General features: G+C 39.2%; 1 protein-coding gene across 2 annotated transcripts in view; it reads left to right on the top strand.

The window, feature by feature from the left end:
• JAZF1 (JAZF zinc finger 1) overlaps positions 1-20,516 on the top strand; it is a 520,205-nt gene that overhangs the window by 66,261 nt on the left and 433,428 nt on the right. Inside the window, exon 4 of one of the 2 annotated variants that reach the window (XR_013829868.1) lies at positions 15,734-15,881. The exons of the other annotated variant lie outside the window; for it this stretch is intronic. The gene's annotated coding sequence lies outside the window, so the exon portion shown is untranslated. The remainder of the gene's footprint in view (positions 1-15,733; positions 15,882-20,516) is intronic. 2 annotated transcript variants of the gene reach the window in all.

The following is a 20,516-nucleotide window of genomic DNA, read 5'->3' as shown; positions in this document are numbered from 1 at the left end:
ATAGAATGGAAGAAAATATTAGCAAATCATATATCTAATAAAGGATTAATATCTAAAATATACAGAGAACTTTTAAACCTCAACAACAAGAAAACAAATAATTTGATGTAAAAATGGGCAAAGGACTTGAATAAACATTTCTCCAAAGAAGATTACAAATGACCAATAAGCACATGAAAAGCTGTTTAACATCACTATCATTGGGGAATGCAAGTCAAAACTGCCATGAGATACCACCTCACACCCATTATGATGTCTACAATCAAAAAAATAGAAAACAGCAAGTGTTGACCACGATGTGGAATAATTGGAACTCTTGTGCACTGTTGGTGGGAATATAAAATGGTACAGCCACTATAGAAAACAGTATGGCAGTTCCTCAAAAAATTAAAAACAGAATTACCATGCAATCCAGAAATTCTACTTGCAAGTGTATACTCAAAAGAATTGAAATCAGGGTCTCGAAAAGATATTTGTATGCTCGTGTTCATAGCAGCATTCTTCAAAAGAGCCAAAAGGTAGACACAACCCAAGATCCATTGATAGATGAATGGATAAGCAAAACGTGGTAATTACATACAATGGAATATTATTCAGCCTTAAAAAGGAAATGTGCTACATCATGGATATACCTTGAAGATACTGTGCTAAGTGAAATAAGCTAGGCAGTCACAAAGAGACAGATACTGTATGATTCCACTTGTATGTGACACTTAGAACAGTCAAAATTGAGACAAAAAGTAGAATGGTGGTTTCCAGGGGCTGGGGAGGGTAGCAGGGTGCTGAGTGGGGAGTTATCATTTAATGGGTACAGAGTTTCAGTTTTATGAGATGAAAGAGTTGTGGAGATGGATGGTAGTGATGGTTACACAACACTACAGATGTGTTTAATACCACCAAACCGTACACTTAAAAATGGTTAAGATGGTAAATATTATGTCATGTTAATTTTACCACAATAAACAAAATAAAACTTTTAAAAATCCATCATTCTACTTTCTGTCTCTATGTATCTGACTACTCTAGGTACCCCATGAAAATGGAATCATACAGTTTTTATCTTTTTGTGACTGGCTTATTTCACTTAGTATACTGTCTCCAGGATGCATCTATGGTACAGCATGTGTCAGCATTTCCTTCCTTTTTAAGGCTGAACAATATTCCATCATATGTATATACCACATTTTGCTTATCCATTCATCTCTTGATGGGCATTTGGGTTGCTTTCATCTTTTGGCTATTGTGAGTAAAGCTGCTCTGAATATGGGTGTACAAATATCTGGTTGAGTTCTTGCTTTCAATTCTTTTGAGTATATACCCAGAAGTGAACTTGCTGTTATCATATGGTAATTATATGTTTGATTTTTTAAAAATCCATATCCACTCTTACTTTATAAATTCCCTTAATTAAAAAGAAATAGAATAGATGACTACTTCCTTAACATGACAGAATATTTCATGTCAACTCAGAAGCCAGCATTATGCTTAACAGGGAAAGTAAAAATATTTACATCAATGTCAGGACCAAGACAAAGATATCCACTATCACTGTTGTCATGTAATATTGTTTTGGAGCTACTACCCAACACAATTTGACAAGAGAAACAGATAACAGGTATGATCATTGGAAAGGAGATCAGATTATCATTATTTGCAGATGATATAGAATGTGTGCCTCGAAAACCCAAGAGAATCAGCTAAACAACTGTCATAAACAGCAAGAGAACTCAATAAGTTAGCTGGGTGCAGCTATTAGTAACTTTCACATATACAAACAGCTACAAGTTGGAAAAATATAATTGCACAGGATGAAAAAGGAAAGAAAAAGAAACATGAAGACATGAAACACAAGATTCAAGCACAATTATAATAAGAGGAATGTAAATTAAAACAAGGCAGACCATTTCAGCTATACCAAGTTGTCCCTTATCTGTCCATGCATCCATCTCTTCATTTATGCAGTAGACATACGTTGCATGCCTGCTATGTGTTTGTGCACCCTGTCTGAGGCTCTGGAGCAAAGAGCCCTGGACAGAAAGGACACCTGGGTTTTATCTAGATCTAGCTCCCTTACCCCCGAAAATCACTGAGGTACAATTTTCCCCTCTCAGATTGGCAAAAATCAAAAAGGCTGATATAATAACACACTATGTTAGAGTAGATGTGGAGAAACAGATGTTCACATACATTGTTGGTGGAAAAGCACAGTAATACAGCCCCGTGGGCAACTTGGCAATGTTGATCAAAATTAAAATTTTACCCTACTTTTTGACTCAGTGATTTGAATATACTAGCACATAAGAAAGGTGACACATATGCAAAGTTATGCATTGGACATTGTTTGTAGTAATAAAGGCAGGAAACAAATCCATTGATAGGGCCCTGTTTAAATAAATTACAGTGCATCCACACAATGGAATACTTGGGAGTCATTTAAAAGAATGGGATGGTCTCACTTCATATGTGAAATCTAAAAAAAAACAAAAACAAAAAAAACCCGAAGTCATAGGTACAGAGAACAGATTGCCAGAGATGGGGGTGAGGGGGTAAGAGGGGGGAGGCCAAATGGATGAAGGAAGTCAAAAGGTACAAACTACCAGTTATAAGAAATAAGTGCAGGGGATGTAATATACAGCATGGTGACTATAGTTAACAATTAGCGTATTGTATATTTGAAAGTTGCTAACAGAGTAGATCTTAAAAGTTCTCATCACAAGAAAAAAATATGTAACTGAATGTGGTATTGGATGTTAACTAAACTTATCGTGGTGATCATTTCGTAATATATAAATATATCAAATCATTATGTTGTGTACCTTGGATTAATACAATGTCGTATGCCAGTTATATCTGTTAGAAAAAAAAGAATGAGGGGCTGCATTTTTCTTTGTGCTGATATGCAAGAATCTCCAAGAAACATTATTTGAAAAACACAATCAGAACAATAAATGTGCTACCATGTGTGTTTTAAAAAGAGAGAGAAAACACACAATACGTGTGCTTTTGCTTTTAATGCATTTAATATCTCTGGAAGGACATATAGGAAACTAGAGACAGTGGAGACCTTTAGGGCTAGAAGTGGTACCCAGGGAACTGAGGTGGAAGGGAGACACTTTACTTATACCTTTTGTACCTTTCTGGCTTTTGCAACATGTGACAGTATTACCTATTTTTTAATTAATTTTTTTAAAGAGGTATCTACCTAGATACTGATCTAAATTACAAAGAACACTTGCATCCATATTCAATTGCTAAGACAGCAGTTTTAGGTTAAATCAGTTCTTTTCCAAACTGTTGTCAAGACAACCTTCTCTTTCTCCATAACATTCAGAGAATTAGGTGTTAACCTGGCATCTGGACAGAAATAGCTGCTTAATTCCAAGCATAGATGGATCAGGAAGGCTGCAAAGTTACTGTTCTTATAGATTCATGTAGCACCTTGTAAATACTTCTTGCCCAGTGGGGGCTCAATAAATGTTGCTGACTCATCTGTCACAGAGAAGCAGTGTTAACTCAGAAGCACTAACTGAAGTCATTTAATCAGAAAATCAATTTCATTTTCCTTGTCATGGGGAAAATAGTTCCACTAAGTCAAGAAATATGCAGAGGTGATTATATTGTGTCAAGGATTCAGATGGGAAACCAGGAGTTAAATGGTGTGAACAACACAGATGCAGATCAATTTGCTTTGCATTACAGTTGGCAGTGTTGAGCACACTGGGCCACATATGGAAGTCATGTTTACTATTTCAAGAACATAGTATCACTTTACAGCCCTTAATATTCAAAGGCCCACATTATTATTGCTTTTTTGCAATTTTTTGAGCAATTTCTGGGCCAAGGTTTGGAATCAGGGTTACTAAAACCCTAGCATAATTGCAAACTTGCTGTCCTCCCCCTGTGCGTTACTTCTTGTGGTCCTAAAACCATGATTGTATCAGATATTAATCTGCATCTCAACCACCAAGTGGATTTTATTGAAGCTGCTGTAATTCCACTGCCAGAAGACATGACAAATAGCCAACATGTCACTGAAGATTTATGTTTGGTTTTGAAACCCATTATCTTTTAGGAAATATTACATAGTATGATTCACTGAGTGGTAACAGTCTCATATAATCCAAGGTTTCTCTATATTGATTTTACAGAGTCATTATTACCCGAGTGTCTATGCTTTGCTAGGCTCACACAATTAAAACCAAAATCAGCTTCAGGGATCGTTAGCAAGAAATACACGTACCGTGCAATACTAAGACTCTCAGCCTGAGCCTCCACATGACGGGAATAACGCAACCAGCCTACATTTCCCCACTCTGTTTAAGGCAAATTCAAGAAGGGGAAATGTGTTGCTTTCACTAAATTTTCCAAACAACTGTTTGGCATGCTGCTTCTTACTGCTGGTAAATGAAATGGAACCTCTGAGATCCAGACAGTATTGGAACCTGAAGAAGCCTTAAATATCCTTCAGTTCAAAACCCTCACTTAACGTAAACTGGGGCTCAAAGAAGTGAAATGACTCGATGCCAACGCTGTGTCCTTCCGCCATGTCCAGCAGCTCTGCTCATGCGCGCTGTGCTGAGGGTACGATGTAGACAAGAGGCAGCTCAAGGGACCATGGACACATAGAGCAAGGCCATGGTCCTGTCAACCTTTCCTTTCCCTTTCACTTGGGGAAATCCTATTGATTGGGAGAGTGTTAAACACCCATTGGATGACGGAAACTCAGGGCTCTGTAATCGCAGTGAGAGGGAGAAGGAAGTGGAGGAAGATGGCAGTGGCAGAGGATGTTCCAAGTCACCTTTAGGGGCCATTTCAACAGCTTGCAATTAATCCAGTTACTGAAACCAAGGTGCAAACCCTTTGCATCCGTACCCTAAGGGTCTTGTGTTCCTGTTCCTTTGTCACTCAAATTTTCTGAGTTTCAGAATCTATCCTCCATTCTCTGCCCTCACTTTACTAGACCTCTTCTTTAGCATTAGGCACAGCTGACCAGTCTCTCCTGCTTAAAATACTTTCCCCTCTTTGCTTGCTTGACCCTACAATCTACTAGTTTCCTTCTATCTCAGGGACAATTCCTTCTCAATCAGATTTTCTTCTCCCCCTGTTCTTTCCTCTGACCTGCTTTCTCCACTAAATGGTTGATAAGTATCTTGTACTTAACGTGTCTATGAAAGAACTCATTATTTACCCTTCGCTGCTGGAACTTACCCCATTTCACACCCCATTTTTTCCCCCACCTTAGTAAATGCATTATCTTCTACTCAACTCCTCAAACCAAAACTAGGAATCACCACAGTTGTTCCCTTCCCCTCACGTCTTGCCCCACATCCAAAGCATCAGTAAATCCTACTGCATTTGCTTAAAGTACCTCTCGAAGCTGTTCCACCTCACTGCTACTTCCCTTGTCTAATCCAACCTTCTCTAACTAGATTGTGGGTTTTCATTCTTGCCCACCCTCCATTCTCCACAAAACAGCAGAGGAATCTGTAGAATGTAAACCAGATCACATCACGTCACTCCCCTGCTTAGAACACCGGGTGGTTTCCCATTACTCTTAGAGTAAAATCTAACCTCTTTTCTCTGACTCACAAAGCCCAGCGAGATCTGGCCCCACGTGGTCTGTCCTTCTCTTGCTCATTCTCTGGATCCCCTTTTTGCTCCTAAAGGAACCCAGAAGCCAACTCATCCCCATCTAAGACCTTTGCATGCTGTTCCCTCTACCTGAAAAATACTTCTTCCACTCCTTCACAGACATGTCTTTGTCACTTAAGTCATAGCTCAAATCTGCTTCCTCAGAGAGGCCTTCATTCACTATCACATACAGCATTTTTTTTTCTTCAGAGCAATTTTCATAATCTGGAATTGTCTTGTGCATTTACTTCTTAATACACCCTCTCTCATAAAAAAGAATGAAATAATGCCATTTGCAGCAATATGGATGAACCTAGAGATTATCATACTAAGTGAAGTAATACATGATATCACTTATATGTGGAATCAAAAAAAAAATGCTACAAATGAACTTACATACAAAACAGAAATAGACCCACAGACAAAGAAAACAAACTTATGGTTACCAAAGAGGAAAGTGGGGGAGGGATAAATTAGGAGTTTGGGATTAACATACACAGACTACTATATATAAAATAGATAATCAACAAGGACCTACTGTATAGCACAGGGAACTATACTCAATATTTTATAATAACTTATAAGGGAAAAGAATCTGAAAAAAATAGATATTTATGTACATATAACTGAATCACTTTGTGTACACCTGAAACCAACACATTGTAAATCAACTATACTTCAGTTAAAAAAAATATATACCCTCTCTTCAGTAGAATGCAAGCTCCCTGAAAGCAGGAAACCTTTTCATCTTGTTTAGCACTGTATCTCTAGTGCCAGATTGTAGTTTTGGTGCAGTAACTTTTGAATGAATGCAAAAATGATATATAATCATAGATATCTATATGAGTGTAATACCTGTAAAACTACTGATTCTGACTCATACCATTGGTCTGGAACCCCAGTCACTCTCTGGAGTTAGTGGGGGACACCTCACGATGAATACTTTTTATCTTTTAATTGAGGTTAAAGATAAGTCATCACTGATTCTATACAGTATGCATAAATGCCAAAAAGAGAAGGTCCCACATTTGAAGTAAAGATTAGACTGGGGCATTTTATATATCGGAGAGGGAGGGTTGAGCAATATTTGAGAATGTACAGTGATGGGGAATATAGTAGCTGAAATATTAATTCCTGGAGGATCAATTATGGTGTAGAGCAAAGAGCACTGGACTTGGTGTCAGAAGTCCTGCTTTGGGTCCTGACTCTGCCACTTAGTTGCTATGGCAATGTAAACAAATCACGTATCTCCCTGAGAATCAATTTCCTTATCAAGAAAACTGGAAGTGTGCTCACTTCAGCAGCACATATACTGTATAACATTGGAATGATGCAGAGAAGATTAGCATGGCCCCTGCGCGAGGATGACACACAAATTTGTGAAATGTTCCATATTTTTAATAAAAATTAATTTAAAAAAACATTTTAAAAAAGACAAGAAAACTGGAGGTAATGTCTGTTTCTTATTTTCCAATTACAAATACTGGCCAGTACTAATTCCCTCCAAAGTCTGAAGGAGACTCTAGAGTAGGCAAAGTCTCAGCTAGTGATCAATTCATAAAAAAATTAGAATTATTTTCACTTGATGTTTCCTGGTTATCATCAAAGATTCTTCCAGAACAGGTATAGGAGTGGTAGAGAATATATCCATTTAACAATAACTGTGTCCCGTTAGGATTATAGAACAAATTTCTAATAACACACTTGACTTATTTTGGATTTTTCTCCAACATCTCCATGGACTATGTTTGCTGGAATTTGGCTTGAATTCCAGTTATTTTCCAATAATAACACATGAAAGTGAGGTCACGCTCACATCTTTAACTTGGGGAAGCCCTCATAGTGAGCACAACTTTAGGAATGAGAACACCTCAGGCAGCCATGTACTAAGCCCCCAAAGTGCCTTATTCCTACCAGAGGGGAGGAGAAGCTTGCAGAAATCACCAGCTACCTGGCCTCTAGTTGGGTGAAAGCCTTGATTCCTCCGGGAGTCGAATTGGCTTTAAAGGCACAGTCTACAAAGTCAACTATTTGATGAATGTGGCACATTTGTAACACGAACTCAGCCTAGCCTGATGTGGGTGAAGAAGAAGAAATAGTTCTAGCTCAAGAGCGTGAGACCTCCCACTAGTAAGTAAAGTAGCAAATAAGCTATTTCTTAGTTAATGAAAGATTCCTTCAAGAAAAACAATAGGCCAGTAAGGTTACTGTTGACCTTGAAAGTGGGAGGGGAAAAGCAGAAGAAGAATATCAGAGGAAGAAGCCTCATTTAAGAACACTGTCAGTGAGCAGCGCTGCTTCATGTTTTCTAGTGTCATCTACTACACATAATTGACAATAGGAGCAATGCTAAGACTACCACAGTGGGTATTTTCAGAGGAAATCAGTATCAAGAGTCAGTAGGCACAGAGGAAGAAGAATTGGGGTTGGGGAAGGGAAGCTAGGGCTCATGGTAATGGATATTCTTCTCACCTGAAGCACTATTTGATGGTCTGAATTACAAAACTTATTCTCCACCATCATTCGCCTACCTGGAAATAACCATGCCCCAAATACCTCTCCTCCAGGGTTTCTCAACCTCAACACCATTGACATTTTGGGCCAGATAATTCTTTGTTGTGGAGGACTGTCTTGTGCACTGTAGGATGTTCAGCAGCATCCCTGACCTCTTCTCGCTAGATCTCTGCAGCCCTGCTCTGTAGAGATAACCAAAAATGTCTCCAGACCTTGCCAAATGTCCCCTGGGGGCAAAGTCCCCCCAGCTAAGACCACTGCTGGAAGCTCTCAAAAGATAGTCCTGGAGAAATGTCTTGGGTCCTGTTTCCTATACAGGAAGTTTACTGGGAGTACTCCTGGAAACAGCACCTGAAGGGAGTGAAGGAAGCAAGAAAGAAACACTGAACATAGATGGAGTTTCAATGAAGATGTCAATTGATCCCTTGGGGAGCTCTGGAGCCTTTTGTGGTTGTCCCAGATCCAGGCAAGGTGCTGAGTCCTCCTCCTACTCATTGAATAGGGCACAACCTGGTCAAGACTCCCTTCCACAGAGGGCAGTGCTATGAGCTGTGAGCTGTGCTCCTGGCATCAGGAGAATGAGCTCCCCAGCCCTGAAAGGGGCTCTAAGCACAGCACCACAGTGCCCACTAACAGAAGAGAAGAGCTTCAAATATCTGAAAACCATGGTCATAAAGACTGAGCTTGGCTGCCTTTAGAATTAACTGCTAGAAGAAGGCCTCTATTTGACAATCACAATGTTCTTTCATAATCCAGTGCTGTAACGGTCCGAGAAAATTAGGAACTACTTCTGATCCCAATCATTTTTTAAATGGATCTAATTTGAATGCAGTTTTCATAGATTCATAAGTTGATTTTTATAGGTTAGCATACAGATAAAACTCGCATAAAGCTGCCTTAAACCATGCTAACTAAAGCTCTTTTTCAAGAAAGTGTTTGAAGCCCCCTTGGAAATGGTCAGTGGGTACTGATTTGTTTTGTGAAGGAATAAAGTTGGAAAATTTCCTCTGACTCTCTGAGCCAAAGTGAGTGTTCCACAAGGTGACGGGACTGTTGCAAATCACTCCTGGCAAAATGCTTGCTGGGTTGGTTGAGACAGACTGGAACTTGCCCCTGTTACTATAATTTAGTCTCTTCTCCTGAAAATGTAATCTTTAAACAGCAACGGCGCAGCACCAAATGCTCTGCCTTGCGTGATCTCACTTAATTGAGACCATCTGAGGCACTGTTCTTAGTCCCATTTTACAGGGGAAAGCTGAGGCTGAGGGATTATTTACACTAAGTCACCCAGTTAGCCTGGTAAGTGGCCAGGCTGGGACCCAGATCCTGGTCTCTGACTGCAGAGTACCACCTTTTGTTTCTTTATGTAAATATCCTGCATCATGGAATAGCTGGTTTTCTTTGTATGTAAGTCTCTAGACCCTGCAACTATTGAAGGAAGAAGTACCATAACAAGCACTGACTTCTGTTCACCAGCCAGACACATGCACAGCCCTCAGCCACTCTCTTGAAATTTCACAAGAGGAGGAGCTATGAATATGCTCAAAAAACACTTCCCCATATGTTTTCTCAGTCCGTACAACAACCCTCGGGGGTAGGGAATAGTGTCCTGACATCTTAGGTGATGAGAAAAGGCCCAGAGAAGGGACTTGGTCAGTCAGCTGCTAAGTGGTGCTGAGGTTTGTTTCCAAGCTCTGTTCTCTCAGCACCACCGGCAGTAGTTTCTGGACTCTCCCTTCAGGAGAACCCTTCTCAACTTGCGTTCTATTTGGAGGTTGGCCAGACCTCCTCTTGTACCACTGGTCCCATGTTTGGAGATGTAGTGACTGCTTTGATCTGGCTGTTGTTTCTGTGGCACCTATAACTAAATAAATATATCAAACTAGAACAGGGTGTAAAATGTTTACTTTTGGCTGTACTCGGCACTAATAGCATAAATTGTGCAGTGGGAAGAAAGCCTAGAGAAGGATTTTATCTGAAGCCACACAGACCAGGTAATGGAGCAAGAAATAGCAAACAGGCCTATCTGGGTTCTGTGCCCTTTCGCACATGCTGTGTTCTAACTGCAAAATGCAGGCAAAGTAACGCATTTGACTTTTCTTTGAGGTTGCAAATGATGAAGATTTTTCTCAGTGTTTTGAATTCTTGGAATTGAAAAGGAGCCGAAAAACTTTTAACAGAACTGTGATCGCACACAGAAATTGTCTCAATAAATAAAAGAGGAAGAGGGAAAATGGTGTGACCTTGAAATTCAAAGATGTGAATGCTACCCACATATTTTATGTGAGTGTGTGTGTATGTGATCAGAGCTAACATTTATTGAGCACATACTATACCAGGCGTTGCTCAAACGAGCACTTTAAATGTATTCACTCCTTTAATGCTCACAGTATCCTTTGAGTTTGGTGATATTATTTTCCCCATTACACAGGTGAGGAAATTAAAATCCAGAGGAAATAAATAACTTGCCCACAATCTCTCAGCTAGTAAGTAGCAAAGCAGGGAGTTAAATCCAGATCTCCTGGCTCTAAAATCTACACTCTTAACCTCCATGCTAGACAGAGACAATTCTGTGCTAGGGAGAGGACTTGCTTCATGGACCTGCCTCATAGGCACATAACCTGTGCAAGGCAGAGGGCCCTGGGCTCAGAAGGGCCCACACTTGGTTTAGTGCCCTGCTGTCACTGTCTTCAAATTCTTAACAATTTTGAGCAAGGGACCCTACATTTCCATTTTGCACTAGGCCCAGAACTTATGTAGTTGATTTTGGATAGGGAATACTTATTAACAAAATTATTTTTTAAAAACATTACTTCAGTTTATATTATCCTCTTTGATTATTTGGGTTTAAAAAAACGGAATGCCTTTGTATCTGTCATTGCTACCCTTTGGATGTGCTTGAATTTGCACAAGTATCTTAGAAAAATTTAAGTTTAGAAAGATTTGTCTTTCCCCCAAAATCTGAATTCTAATTCACTAATTTGGTAATGGCTTCCCTCTCCCAGACACTAGTCTGTATTCAGCCATGGGCAAGGGCACGTCATAGACAGGACCCAGACCACCTCTCCAGGTTAAAATTAGAGTCTTGGTTAAGGACTGATGAGGAAGGAATAGAAGGGTCTTCAAAGAACATTTTATCCAGATGGACAAAATGCAGGAACAATTTAGCAGTGGCGAGGGCTTTTTAAAAATTGGCCATTCCCGGGGCTTCCCTGGTGGCGCAGTGGTTGAGAGTCCGCCTGCCGATGCAGGGGACACGGGTTCGTGCCCCGGTCCAGGAAGATTCCACATGCCGCGGAGCGGCTGGGCCCGTGAGCCCATGGCTGCTGAGCCTGCGTGTCTGGAGCCTGTGCTCCGCAACGGGAGAGGCCACAACAGTGAGAGGCCTGCGTACCGCAAAAAAAAAAAAAAAAAAAGAAGGCCATTCCTTAGGAGACCAATGCTGTACGCAGTGTTTTCTTCTCCAGAGTCACTGGGTATGTTGTGTGTATGTGTTTGAAGGACTGAGATGGTGCTCTGTCGTGTATGGACGTGAAGAAGTTATATATTTGACTAAAGGTGAAAGCCACCCTCAAAGAAAGCGATCATAGACTAACAGAGACTAGTATTTCAAGAAAAAGGTCAGAGGAAGCCAGTAATTTTTTAAAGAAAATTTTTTAAAGAAATTTTTACAGTGTATTTGTTGACTGACTTAAGAATTTAGATACGAAGACTCCTTGTGAAAAAATGAATAGGTAGGTGATAAGAAGTCCAAATGAACTAGCTGTCTCTTTATTGTTATTTTTGAACTGTAGTACATACAAACTTCACCAGACCTAAAGTGAAATACAGAGAAAATTACGTCTCCTTCCCTCCCTGTTCCTTACCCCCAATCCGATCCCTTTCCTAAGGGTAATCCCAGTTACTTGTTTCTTGTGAATCTGTCCAGGCATATTAGGGCCAGCTGGGTCTTTGTTAAAAAAAAGAAAAGAAGATAAAAATAAAGTAGAGAGAAAGAAACTATGTACTTAAACTGGAAAGTCTGAGACATAATTGGTATTATCAAAATAAGTGGAATCTAGGGCTAATAGCTAAGATGTATAAATGGTGAAGCGTTGAAGTCAAAATGCACAAGAATTTAAATGTCTTCCTTTTTTAAAACGGAAAGAAAATGATGAAAGGAGTCACGTCAAAAAAGATAGAGAGTGTTAAGGTTTTTTTACATTCACCCAAATCCCAAAATATGTTGAGTGAGGACTTCCCTGGCTGTCCAGTGGTTAAGACTCCGTGCTTCCAATGCAGGGGGTGTGGGTTGGATCCCTGGGTGGGGAACTAAGATCCCACATACCACGCAGCCAAAAAAAAAAAATATATATATATATATATATATATATGTTGAGTGAGAATTAAGAAGTGGCTGAACTTCTATCAAGTTAACCTGAATTCGAACATGTTAGTGAAAAGAAAGCTTGATGCATTTCTTTTTCAATTGTACAAATACTCATTGAGCATCTGCAGTGTTCTGAGCACTTTTCTAAGGTACCCAGGAGGATGCAGAGGAATAGACACAACCCCTGATGGAGACAGACATGGAAACACAAAACAGTAACAGTTGTTAACATCTAGTAGCCACCATACCAAGTTATGCCTTATCTCATTTAACTCTCACCAAAACTTCAATGAGGCCATTGAGGCTTAGAAGCCACATAGGTAGTAAATACTGGAGGTGGATTTTATTACAGGAACAAGGTATAACTACCCATAGAAGTAAGTGATCTGAAGATACAGAGGAGGGGCCATTCCAAAGTGGGGAGGGGTAATTATTTTACTAATTTGGTTGGTTAGTTTGAACTTGGGAGTATATATAAGAATTTTCTCCTTATGTACTCACTCCCATACCCCGCCTTATTTCTTCTAAATTACTCCCCTGCCACTTCCTTCCTCCACCCTCCAAAATAATAACTTTCTAAACTCAGAGAAAGGAGGAAGAGATTTGTGTACCCTAGAACAAAATAGGTCTAAGTTTGTTTTCTAAACACCTTTTATTTGTTGTTATTTTTTTACAGCTTCATTATCTTCGGGACATTGATTAAAAATGTCCCAATTTTACATTGTTATTAATTCATTATTAATATGTAAATTTGTGTATATTTTATATATGTATACACACACGTGTAAACACACAAAGTAATGTGTTCCTTTAACTTGTTGTTTTTGGTGAAAAACAGTGTTAAACAGTCAAATCTGGAGATTTTGAGTGACATAAAACTGGAAACAAACCAATATTGTGCTTTTACATGAATATGAAAGAGGCTTCATCTGCACCTAACCTAGGACCACGCCAGAGGGGAAGATAAGAGAAGTAACACAGCTCACCTCTGATGCCTTAGAACAAGAGTCTCCAGGGAGGCTAAGGAGATCATTGAGTTCCTGATGGAAAGATAGTTTGGGAAATAAAGTTCTAAGATTCCATATAATTTTCTCTCTGAAATTTTTCATATGATAAAACTCATTCATGTGTTTTCATAAATTTGATCCAGAGTCCATTTTTTTCTACATGATATTTGGTCTACACAGTAGAATTTGTTGTTGGATCCCTACCAAAGCATTAGAATTCCTTTGATGGGAGATATGGCAGATTTCTGCATTCAATTCTTACTCAAAATCAAAGACAGGGGAAAAAAACCTCCTAAACAAAAAGAAAGAGTTCAGCCAACAAAAGATACAGAATAACCTTTCAACCATGAAAAATGGTGGATAGTCTGGGACTTAACGACAGTTAGGACATTTTCCCTTCATAGCACAAGCTTGTGTGGGAGTAACCAACGGTATCTAAATGGTATCTTAGAATACTAACTGTTTCTGCTTATACAAATTATTTTTGTAGAAACAAAAGTTTGAAATTCAAACCAGGTAATTCTCACTCATTCAGTAAAAAATTTTAATTACTTTCATTTTAATTGTATAAGAAATATTATTATACAATGTTTTAAATATAAGAATTTAAAAAAATAAGTCAAAACAAATTGAAAAGGGAACCACGATTAACATTTTGGTGTGTATCTTTCCAAATGTTCTTCTCATCAGTAGAGAACAAAACAACATATGTGTGTGTGTGTGTGTGTGTGTATATATATATATATATATATATCTGATACATTTTATTTTTACAAAAATAGATGACCACAGAAATTATGTCAACTCATATCTCTGCAATATCAGTTTGAGTATCTGCATAATATTATTATAATGTACAAACCATAATTTGTTAAACTGGCCATGTTTAGACGTTTTTCCCACTTTATCACTATTATTTATTTGTTGCTAGTATTTAAGTTGCAATGTAACTGGTCTTAACACATCTTCCTAATTATTTTCTTGAAATATATTCCTGTCAATGGGATTGCTAATTAAAAGGATATACTCATTTCTAAGACCTTTGGCCTATTTTGCCAAATTTATCTCCATTTATGCAGTCAGTAAGTATACACTGAGTGCCTGCTGTGTATTCAGTTCCATACCAGAGTCTGGGTTACAGCAGGGAGTGAAATAGGAATAGTACTCGCCTTTACAGAATTTACAATCTAGACAGAGAGCAGAATGAAGCAAACACCTACCTATAATAAATCTTGAGGGAAAAGAAGAGAGCACCATGAGAAAACCTACCCTAGGCAGGGCTGGAGGATGCATGCCAAGGAAGTAACACTGTTGACGCTGCTGCTGAGACCTGAAGGCGGGAGTGGAGGGAAAAGCGTTCTGACAGAGGGACCAACCAGATGTCAGGCCCAGAGACAAAAGCTCCACGAAGGAGCTGGAAGAAGCCGTGGTTGGGGCGCAGTGACTGGGAGGGAGGGAGCCTTGGCAGGGGCCATCCTAATTGCCAGGAAAGCTATCATTGAAGGGTTTTCAGCAGAAGACTCACATGGCCTGATTTATGTTTTTTAAAAGATTCCCTCTGGCTTCTATAAGCAACATAAGTCACAAGACCACTTAGGAGATTAATTCAGTTGCCCAGAAGGTCAGTGATGGTGTCTTGGAAAGAGGCAGTGGCAGAAGACATGGAAGGACTTAAGATATATTTGGAGGCATATCGATAGGCAGTGGGGGCTCAAGCACACAAGAGGGACCATTTTCCTGGACCCTCATGATGCTATACTGTTTTTTATTAAAAAAATAAATTAGTAAAATAAATAAGTATAATAATAGTGATAAAATAATTTAAATAGAATTTCAATGTTGCTTCCATTTGTATTGTGTTGATTATTAACCCTTGAACATTTTTTACCTGTTTATGGCAATCTGCATTTATTCTTTTGTGCCCTGCCTAAAGGGTTTTTTGTCCCCTTTGCTACTAGTTCTTTTTCTTGTTGCTTATGTATTTGTTTCCTAGGGCTGTCATAACAAAATACTACAAACTAGGTGGCTTAAGCAACAGCAATTTATTCTCTCACAGTCTGGAGACTAAAGTCCAAGATCAAGGTGTTGGCAGGACTATACTCCTTCCAAAGCCTCCAGGAGAAGATCCCTCTTGCCTCTTCCAGGTTCTGGCAGCCCAGGTGTTCCTCAGCTTGTAGATGTATCACTTCAATCTCTTCTTCCATCTCCACAGGAGTTTCTCCCTGTATGTCTGTCTATATCTCCTCACCCATAAGGACACCAGTCATACTGGATTTACAGACTGCCCTATCCTAATAGGACCTCATCTTAACTAATTACATCAGCAGTGACCCTGTTTCCAAATAAGGCCACACTCTAAGGTACTGGAGGTTAGGACTTCAACATATCTTTCTGGGGGACACAGTTCAACCCGTAACAACTCATAGGAGATCTTCACAGGCTGCAAATATTTTTCTCAGTTTGTCATTTGCCTTTTTATCTATTTTATGATATTTGGGATATATAGGTGGTTTAAATTTTATTTTATGATTTAGTCTATCAATTTTTCTTTTATTCAGTAAATACCTGTTGAGTGCCTACTGTTTACCTGATGCTATTCTAAATGCCTTCCATCCAAAGATGAATGAGAGTGGGTCCCTTACCCCTGTGTGCTCACAGTCTAGGAGGCAGACATGCAAACAAATATAATTCAGTATGACCACCACTGCAATGATAGAGATTTGAACTAAGTAGAGAGTGGCAAAAATGAGGAAATATCCAGCTGAGTTTGGGTAGCTGGGGAACCTGCACGGAGGAGGTCATTGGGTAGCAGTTAAGGAATACCAAATTTCACTAATTATGCCTCAACCAGTAAGGTTTCTGGCCAGCTGTGTATAGAGTAGCCTATTCAAAGTGTGCCCCATGAACCACAGCAGCAGTGTTACCTGGGAGCATGTTAGAAATGCAGAATCTCAGGCCCCACCCCAGTCCTACTGAATCAAAATCTGCATTTAAACATACCTGCATGCTTTGTATACAAAAAGCATGAAACATGAAAGTTTGAGAAGCACTGCCCTATTCTTTGGAAGTTATTTTTTCAGGTTCAGTCACAGGCCTCCGTCTGCAGTTGTAAGGACATAATTAGAAACTACCGTAGAAGCCTTGTAAAGCAAAGGCAAACTTCTAAACTCTTCCCATGTGTATGTCAAGATGCTGATTAGTACATCAAATGAGCAGCCTTCACCAAATAGCTTCATAATCCATGGGAAAAGAGACCCAGTTTGCACTTTTTCAGGGTAAGCACAGTGGAAGCCAAGGGGACGATTTGCTCTAGGGATGACCCTGGCATGACCCTGTGATTCAGACTGAAGATAAGCTTCCAAATCCATGCCCTGGATCAGCTGTTCAAAAGGGATTTGTCTCCTTGGTTATAATTGGTCTCCCGCTTGTATTTTGAGCAGGTGGTTCAGGGAAAAGGGAAACTTCGTTTTATTTGTTTAAGCAGTCGAATAAAGGAAATGTCTCTTTGGGAAAAGAGAGAGACAGGAGTGGTTTCTTGTGTGGTAACTGGGCAGAGTAAGCAGGCGGAGGTGGAGGAGCAAGTGATGGGGAGAGGAGGGCTCTCTCACTGAAGTGTAACAGCTGCTGGGTCACTCAGAAGCCAAGTTCAATTCTGTAATGAACAGGAAGGGACACAAGGTTAGATGACTAGGTTGCAGGTATCAGATACCACAGTCTCCAGATAGAAAATATTCCTTAGGAAACATTCAGCATGTCTGAAGCCAGCCTCCTGGCACTCTGCAGGGTGCACGCGACCTGCCCACACAACCTCTCCCTCGCTTAACTCAGTTAGGGTTTTTAGTAGAACAAAGACTAGAGTCCATCTTAAAATATGCTGAAAGATGTAACGGAAGCATTCGACGCACACAATCACCAGGCCACTTTTTACTGCCTGCCTGATATGCATTCTGTCCACCAAGAACTTGCCACTGATTTTAGAGGAAACTTAGGGGAATTCATTTCCACTCAACAAATAAATATTGAGACTTGCTGCCTGCAACTTACTGTGCAGGTTAGGATCACCATGTGCAGTTGGACAGATAGACACTGCTTCACTCCAGGCACCTTTAGAGTTGTGCGTCACACAGTCCAGACCAGCACACACCGCTGGGACCTGGGGAAGAACAAAGGTGATTAAGACAAGGTGCCTATATTTAAGGACTTATGATTTGATACAAGATTAAAGAGCTAGGAAAATACATCTAGGAGAAAGCCTTAAATTTCTCATGACCTATGAAAATGGGAGCTAGAAACTTTAAAATCCATTCATCTTCATAAAATGTGCATAAAAGTTATTTTGAGTTTCATGGGCTATTTATTGAATGTTTTAGTTGGACATTTCAAGCTTCTGTTATTTTTGAATTGCCTGTTCTTTTAAAATGTATAATCTAGACCTTTTTTTTTTTTTTTTTTCCGGTATGTGGGCCTCTCACTGTTGTGGCTTCTCCCATTGCGGAGCACAGGCTCCAGACGCACAGGCTCAGCGGCCATGGCTCACGGGCACAGCCGCTCCGCAGCATGTGGGATCCTCCTGGACCGGGGCACGAACCCGTGCCCCCTGCATCAGCAGGCGGACTCTCAACCACTGCACCACCAGGGAAGCCCTAATCTAGACTTTTATGACTGTTTTTAGCTTTCTTGTGAATAAGTGAGATTTTTTTAAGGCAATGCTAGGACAATGGGAATATGGAATGCTTTGCCATGCAGAACGTCACAGACAGCAGCCACCTGAAGGGAGAAGCTCACTTTGTTTTCATATTTCTTTTTCTAATTCCATCTAATAATGATCAATTTAAATGTCTAGTCTATGGGCATACAGATCTTGAAGCAACACATTTTAGGAGTTTGAAAGGTGTTAGATCATTGTGAGTGTAAACTTATTTCTAAAATATTTTAAATTTCTATTCTTAAAAATATCATATGCCCCTATTGTACACCATGTACAAAAATTAACTAAATGTGGATCATAGACCTAAATATGAGTTAAAACTATAAAACTTTTCGAGAAGAAAACATAGGCATAAATCTTAGTGACCTTAGATTGGGCAATGGTTTCTTAGAGATGATCCCTAAAGCAGAAGTGACAAAAGAAAAATAAATTAATTGGACTTCATTAAAATTAAAGATGTTTGGGCTTCCCTGGTGGCACAGTGGTTGAGAGTCCGCCTGCCGATGCAGGGGACACGGGTTCATGCCCTGGTCCAGGAAGATCCCACATGACGTGGAGCGCCTGGGCCCGTGAGCCATGGCCGCTGAGCCTGCGCATCCGGAGCCTGTGCTCTGTGATGGGAGAGGCCACAGCAGTGAGAGGCCCGCATACCGCAAAAAGAAAAAAAAGATTAAACATAGAGTTACCATTTGAGCCATTCCACTCCTACGTATATACTCAAGAGAACTAAAGTATACTTTCACACAAAAACTTGTACACAAATATTTGTAGCAGCATTATTCATAATATCCAAGAAACGGAAACAAGCTACACATCCATCAACTGATAAATTGATAAAATGTACTATATCCATATGATGAAATACTATTTGGCCATAAAAATGAATGAAGAATTGATACATGCTACAACATAGATGAACCTTGTAAACATTATGTTCAGTGCAAGAAGCTAGACATAAAAAGCCACATATTGTATGATTCCATTTCTATGAAATGTCCAGAATTGGCAAATCTGTAGAGACAGAAAGTAGATTTAGTGATTGCCAGGGACTAGAGAGAGAGGTGAAGGGGAAATTACTAATGGGTACTAGGTCTTTTGGGGTGATAAAAATGTTCTATAATCAGGTAGTGGTGGTAATTTCACAACCATATGAATAGACTGAAAAACATTGAATTGTATGCTTTATCTTTTTATTTTTCTTCCAGTTTTCTTGAGATATAGTTGACATTTAACACTCTATAAGTTTAAGGTATACAGTATACTGACTTGACTTACATATGTCATGAAAACATGACCACAGTAAGTCTAGTGAACATTTATCATCTCATATAGATACAAAATAAAAGAAACACATTTTTTCCTTGTGATGAGAAATTTCAGAATCCACACTCTTAACAAGTTTCATATATAACAAAAAGTGTTAATTATATTTATCATATTATAATTGTATACTTTAAAGGGATGAATTTTATGTTATGTGAATAATATCTCAGTAAAGCTATTATTTTAAAAAATGTATGTCCATTTCAGAAAAGGAAAGAACAGGATGGGAAGAATTCACCTCAAATCCTAACATACAAAAATTCTCCTGCAAATATTCTTTTTCAGAAAGATGAAAAAACTAAAAAGAATGCATAATTTGTCAATTTATAGTTCAAAAATGACTAGATACACCACAAACAACTCACGCAAGTGAATTCTATGTGGAAAAGACCCTGAGGGCTTTTGCATGAAGCTTCAGTACACCCTCTAAAATGAGGCTTCTATAAAAGGTGTGCTTACCCACTGAAAAATGTAGGAATACAGAATCATGATATCTACAACCTACTCTCAAACTGTTCAGCAATAATAATGACAACAATAAGTGTAAACATATAGAGACAGATAAAGAAAACATGGTAATGATAATTGATGAATCTAAGTTGAGGGTATATAGTAGCTCGTTATACAATTCATGCAAGTTTCCTCTAAATTTGAGTTTTGTTTTCAGAATAAAATGTTAGAAAATAATAAGGTGGATTAAATACAGCAACTCTCATTTTGGGGGCCTAACACAAGATCTCTAAAATTTACTATGTGCATTCACCTGTTACTTGAAAAATTAGATGGAGTGGTGGCAAAGGGCAGTAAAAATAATGTCCCCACCCCACCCCCACCTTCCCAGTCGTGGTTTATGATGTGGGTTTCTTGGTGACGGGTGGCATTTGAGGAAGAAAACATATCCTACCCCAACCAGTAACTTAAGAGCATCCCAGTCCTCACTCTTAGCTGGTCAAGGTACCAGTTT

Source organism: Stenella coeruleoalba, assembly GCF_951394435.1.
Source record: "Stenella coeruleoalba genome assembly, chromosome: 9".
Lineage (NCBI taxonomy): Eukaryota > Metazoa > Chordata > Mammalia > Artiodactyla > Delphinidae > Stenella > Stenella coeruleoalba.
The sequence above is the reverse complement of the archived record's forward strand: the minus strand, read 5'-3'. Positions and strand labels throughout refer to the sequence as shown.